Source organism: Notamacropus eugenii, chromosome 5, assembly GCF_028372415.1.
Source record: "Notamacropus eugenii isolate mMacEug1 chromosome 5, mMacEug1.pri_v2, whole genome shotgun sequence".
In the NCBI taxonomy this organism is placed as follows: Eukaryota; Metazoa; Chordata; class Mammalia; order Diprotodontia; family Macropodidae; genus Notamacropus; species Notamacropus eugenii.
The window spans coordinates 427,940,764-427,946,934 of NC_092876.1; the positions used below are offsets into that span (position 1 = coordinate 427,940,764).

Genomic DNA, 6,171 nt, shown 5'->3' on the forward strand with positions numbered 1-6,171 from the left:
TTTCTATACCCCTTCACCTGTATTTCTTATTTCCTAGCAGCAAGAACAGTACTCAACAGTTGTTCCTAAAACTTTGAGTTCCAACTTCTTTTCCTCCCTCCCTCCCCACCTCCTCTCTTTGGAAGGCAAGCAATTCAATATAGGCCAAATCTGTGTAGTTTTGCAAATGACTTCCATAATAGTCGTGTTGTATAAGACTAACTATATTTCCCTCCATCCTATCTTGCCCCCAATTACTTCTGTTCTCTCTTTTGATCCTGTCCCTCCCCATGAGTGTTGACCTCAAATTGCACCCTCTTCCCCATGCCCTCCCTTCCATCGTCCCCCCCACCCTGTTTATCCCCTTATCCCCCACTTTCCTGTATTGTAAGATAGGTTTTTATACCAAAATGAGTGTGCATTGTATTCCTTCCTTTAGTGGAATGTGATGAGAGTAGACTTCATGTTTTTCTCTCACCTCCCCTCTTTATCCCTCCACTAATGAGTCTTTTGCTTGCCTCTTTTATGAGAGATAATTTGCCCCATTCCATTTCTCCCTTTCTCCTCCCATATATTTCTCTCTTACTGCTTGATTTCATTTTTTAAAGATATGATCCCATCCTCTTCAATTCACTCTGTGCACTCTGTCTCTATGTGTGTGTGTGTGTGTGTGTGTGTGTGTGTGTGTGTGCGTGTGCATGTGTGTGTGTGTAATCCCACCCAGTACCCAGATACTGAATAGTTTCAAGAGTTACAAATATTGTCTTTCCATGTAGGAATGTAAACAGTTCAACTTTAGTAAAGTCCCTTATGACTTCTCTTTGCTATTTACTTTTTCATGCTTCTCTTTATTCTTGTGTTTGAAAGTCAGATTTTCTTTTCAACTATGGTCTTTTCATCAAGAATGCTTGAAAGTCCTCTATTTCATTGAAAGACCATTTTTTCCCCTGAAGTATTATACTCAGTTTTGCTGGGTAGGTGATTCTTGGTTTTAGTCCTAGTTCCTTTGACTTCTGGAATATCCTATTCCATGCCCTTTGATCCCTTAATGTAGAGGCTGCTAGATCTTGTGTTATCTTGATTGTATTTCCACAATACTTGAATTGCTTCTTTCTAGCTGCTTGCAATATTTTCTCCTTGACCTGGGAACTCTGGAATTTGGCCACAATGTTCCTAGGAGTTTCTCTTTTTGGATCTTTCTCAGGTGGTGATCGTTGGATTCTTTCAATATTTATTTTGCCCTCTGGTTCTAGAATATTAGGGCAGTTTTCCTTGATAATTTCATGAAAGATGATGTCTAGGCTCTTTTTTTGATCATGGCTTTCAGGTAGTCCCATAATTTTTAAATTGTCTCTCCTGGATCTATTTTCAAGGTCAGTTGTTTTTCCAATGAGATATTTCACATTATCTTCCATTTTTTCATTCTTTTGGTTTTGTTTTGTGATTTCTTGGTTTCTCATAAAGTCCTTAGCCTCCATCTGTTCCATTCTAATTTTGAAAGAACTATTTTCTTCAGTGAGCTTTTGAATCTCCTTTTCCATTTGGCTAATTCTGCTTTTGAAAGCATTCTTCTCCTCATTGGCTTTTTGAACCGCTTTTGCCAATTGAGTTAGCCTATTTTTCAGGGTGTTATTTTCTTCAGCATTTTTTTGGGTCTCCTTCAGCAGGGTGCTGACCTGCTGTTCATACTTTGCTTGCATGTCTTTCATTGCTCTTCCCAGTTTTTCCTCCACCTCTCTAACATGATTTTCAAAATTTTTTGAGCTCTTTTTGAGATCTTCCATGGTCTGAGCCCATTGAGTGGGCTGGGATACAGAAGCCTTGACTTCTGTGTCTTTCCCTGATGGTGAGCATTGTTCTTTCTCATCAGAAAGGAAGGGAGGAAATACCTGTTCACCAAGAAAGTAATCTTCTATAGTCTTGCTTTTTTTCCCTTTTGTGGGCATTTTCCCAGCCAGTGACTTGACTTCTGAATATCCTCTTCACACCCACTTCGCCTCCAGATCCACCCAGCCAGTGCTTGGGGTCTGAGATTCAAATGCTGCTCCCCAGCCTCAGGGCTTCCGTAGGGGAGGGGCTGCTATTCAGTGTGAGATCAAGTTTAGGTGCTCAGGTGGGGGCAGGGCTCCCTCATGGGCTCAGTTCCCTCAGGGGGTTTATGCAGAGAACTTCAACAATGGATCCAGGCTCCTGCCTCCTTGGGGAGCCCCGGTCTGCTCCCACCTCCACTGCTACCTCCTGAGGGAGCCTGAATTACGGGGGCACCCCATTCCCTTCTTGACCCGCCAAAGAGACCCTCTCACTGACCCTTGTCACCTGTGAGTGGAGGGACCAGCGGGGCTGCTGGGGATTCTGTCCCTGTAGCCTGCTCGGATCTGCTCCCTGCTGGGATCTGCTCCTCTAGGTGCCCGGCAGCCAACACAGGGCTGGGCTGTGCTCTGCATCCGCAGTACGAAGAACCTTTTGTGAGAGGTTTTCAGGCTCTCTGGAACAGAATCTCATCCGCTCCACTGTTCTGTGGCTTCTGCTGCTCCAGAATTTATTGGCAGTTCTTTTTTACAGATATTTTATGGGCTGTGGGTTCGGAGCTAGTGTATTTGTATCTTTTTTTAAAATTTTTAAAAAAATTTAAAAAAAAACTGCTTTAATCAAAAATCTGGTTGGATAAATCAGTAAGCACTGCAAGCTTTCAAAGATTTTCAGGAAAGGTAACGGGGACCTAAGTGAAAAGAAGCAGCAGCCACTGCAAATTCTTTGGTTATTATGAGAGTGCCAGGCGCTCAGTGAAGCACAGCGTTCCCGCCCCCGCAAAGGCCCCCGCCCCAGCCCCCTTCCCAAAAGTCTGAGGGAGATGTGCCCAAAATAAACTCCTAGCATCCCCCCAGAGCACTGAATGTCTCCGAGTCAAAGCTGTTTTCAAGTCTGGGTTCTTTTTGTTACAGTCAATGTGTAGGATTTGAACCTTAAAGTCAAACATGAATTTCTTTGTAGTCAGTTCCAGGACACTAACTCCCCACAACCCACGCTGAGAGGACCAGCAGGGCCTGTTTTCAAAATAGCCATTTCCTGTTGGCCAGCCCCAGGGATGCTTCTGAGGCTCATCTCGTCCCCGCTACCGGGAAGCTCTGGTCTGAAAGAGTGCCCGCCTTTGCTACAGCCTTCGCCAGCTGTGGGTGTGCACTTATGGGAACCAGCAGACTATCATTTCTTGGAGTTTGGAGGGCCCATCTAAGATGTTCCAGATTACATGGTGGATTCACTTTCCCCTTCCTCTGAACTACTGAGTCTAGCAAGTTGAGACTGTAACTTCTATGCTTACTTCAGGGGACCATGGATGAGGATCCAGAGGATAGTATAAGGCAACCTGATTTTATCAAATCACCACAATAACGCAGTTCCTCCGACTCAGTGATCCACTGAGTCTCTTGTGGTTCTATGTGGTATGGGGGCCTGTGCCTCATGTGTTTTAATATCAATGGCCTCAGTTCAGTTTTCCCTGGGCAGGGCTGCAAGAGCCAGGACCATCCAGCAGCCATCTCAGCAGGGGTGATGCTGGTCTCTGAGCACACACAGTTGCCTATACTAACGCTTTCAATAAATAGCCTGACTGCAAACAAAAGATCAGAAAATTATCTCAGTAGAATAAATTAAAATATTGAATTTTTATCTACCTGTTTTGCTTCTTTTTTAAAAAATTACTTGGAATAGTTTTTGTTTTTGTTTTTTTTAAATAAAGAGACCCCCATTAAGAGGTGGCTGCTGCAAACTGTTTGGCCTTCACATCCCTCTCCTCAAACTTCAACAGCTTCTTTGTGGCAATGGTGCTCCTCATCAGCAAGGCGACTGTCATGGTCCCCACACCCCCAGGGACCAGTGTGATGTATCTGGCTTTCTTCTTGACTTCTTCAAAATCCACGTCTCCGACTAGTTTGGGCTTGGCAGTGATGGGACCCTGAACCCTATTTGTCCCCACATCGATGACAGCAGCCCCTTCCTTGATCCTGTCTGCTATGATCAGATCAGGGATACCAGCAGCGGTCACTACGATATCTGCAAGAATCGTGCGGTTCTTCAGCGGCTCCTTGGGAGTGTAAGGGTGAGACATCGTCACAGTGGCATCCCCTCCGGGCCGTTCATGTGTGGCGTCCATATGGAGCAACATTGCGATGGGCATGCCCATTCTTGGACCTGACAGCCACCACCACGTTTTTCCCCAATGCGGGAATGTCTGTCTGCTTAATGATCTCCCACACCCCTCAGGGCGTCGCGGGGAGCATGGTGTACTGGTCCAGGCACATGCGCCCCACGTTGATCCCATGAAAGCCATCCACATCCTCATCTGGAGCCACAGCATTGCAGACGTCTCTCTCATCGATGTGCCCAGGAAGAGGGAGCTGACCCAGGACGCCAACATGGTCATCCTTGTTGGGCTTACTGATTAAATCCAGCAACTCCTCTTCTGAAATAGAGGCAGGTTTCCAAACTGTTTCACTGCTGATTCCCCCATCTGCAGCAGCCTTGGTCTTGTTCAAGACACAGGAGGGACTTGCAGGGTTTTCTCACACCAGGACGACACTTAGATGGGGCCTTTTGTTACCTAAGGCGACCCACTGCTCCACTTTCTGCCGGGCCTCCTGCCTGATCTGTTGGGCCAGCTTCTTTCCAGAAATCACAATGGCTTCATTTCTGGCCGCCTTGACGCCTCTCGAGGGGCTACGAGGACCACTGGAGCCGCCATCCCACCACCAGCGACGCCGGCGGAGCTGCGAACCGAGGAGAGAGCTGCGCTGGCGGCCACCTCTCCTGCCCAAGAAGGCAGTACTGGAATTCTTTCTGGCTGCTCACACTATTTTTTTTTTTTTTATCTTGAAACTCTAGATTTTACCTCCAGTGTTCCTTGGAGTTTTCATTTAGTAGAGCTTTTTCTTGGAGTGGGGGATTCTTTCTATTTCCACTCTGTCCTCTGATCTAAAATACATTTGGGTAGTTTTCCTTAATGACTTCTTGGAATATAATGTGTAGGTTCTTTTTATGGTCATGGCTTTCAGATAATCCAATGATTTTAAAATTATCCCTCCTTGGCCTATTTTCCATGTCTATTGTTTTTGCTGTGAGAGACTTTTACATTTTCTTCTATTTTTCAGGTTAAAAATTTTTTTTTCAGTATTTCTTATTGTCTCTTGGGGCAATTACTTTCTATTTAATCCATTCTAATTTTCATGGCATTTGTTGCATGGGCAAGGTGTTGTCCCTTTTTGAACCAAGCTGCTAATTTTATTTCAAATTCTTTCTTCCATAGCTTTCATTTCTTTCCCAACTTTAAAAAAAAAATGTAGTGCTCTTATTTCATTTGTCAATAAATTTTAATCTCTTAAAAATATTACTTCACTTCTTCTAGGAATTCTAGTTGGACTTGTGCTTAAGCTATATTTTTCTTTGAGGATTTGTTTGTAGATGTTTTGGAGTTATTTTCTACTTTTGGGTTCATGTCATGAGGGTTCCTGTCAGCATAATGATATTTTATGATGAGATTCTTTTTATGTTTGCTCATTCTTCCAGTCTGCTTCTTGACTTTGGACTTTATTTTAGGGCCAGGCTCTGTGCGTTTCTGCAGGGGATGTTTGAATTGATCTTGTGTTCTCATCAGATAGCACAGAACCACTTTTCATCCTGGATGGCTGACCTTTGGTATAGATCCCCTCATCTGAATACGTGACCTAGAATTGTGTGGTGAGTGATAGATCTGCCAACTGGCATTTGTTACAGCATACTGTACAAGATCAGGCTCTTCTATGTGAGTCTGGGACCTGTCCTTGGTACACAGAATCAACCCTCTTTCCATGCACCGTTTGTTGGCTAGACCCCATCTTGTGTCTGTAAACCTCTTTTTCTCCCTATGCTGACCTGGGATGGAAAAATGATTCCACTGTGACTTTTTCTTGAATAATCCATCCAGAGCTAGTAGGTGTGTGAGGGGGAGTTCAGTTGCTATATCTCCATCTTGGATTTTCCCTTTCATTTCTTCTTACATAACCAGGCTTTGCATTATATTCCTTTCTGTTCTTATCATTTCCCATATTTGCATCAAAGTCACACAGAATCAGAGTTAATACATATAAAATAAACTTACATTTGAAAGAAAGTAATACACATAAGTAGAAACTTTTAAATCATAGAACATATTAGTTTAAA

The 6,171-nt window shown here is 43.9% G+C and overlaps 1 pseudogene; it reads right to left on the reverse strand.

Annotated features, from left to right (window-relative positions):
• Positions 1-3,724: 3,724 nt before the first annotated feature.
• On the reverse strand, positions 3,725-5,821 carry LOC140508020 (bifunctional methylenetetrahydrofolate dehydrogenase/cyclohydrolase, mitochondrial pseudogene; annotated as a pseudogene).
• Between the last annotated feature and the right edge of the window lie 350 nt (positions 5,822-6,171).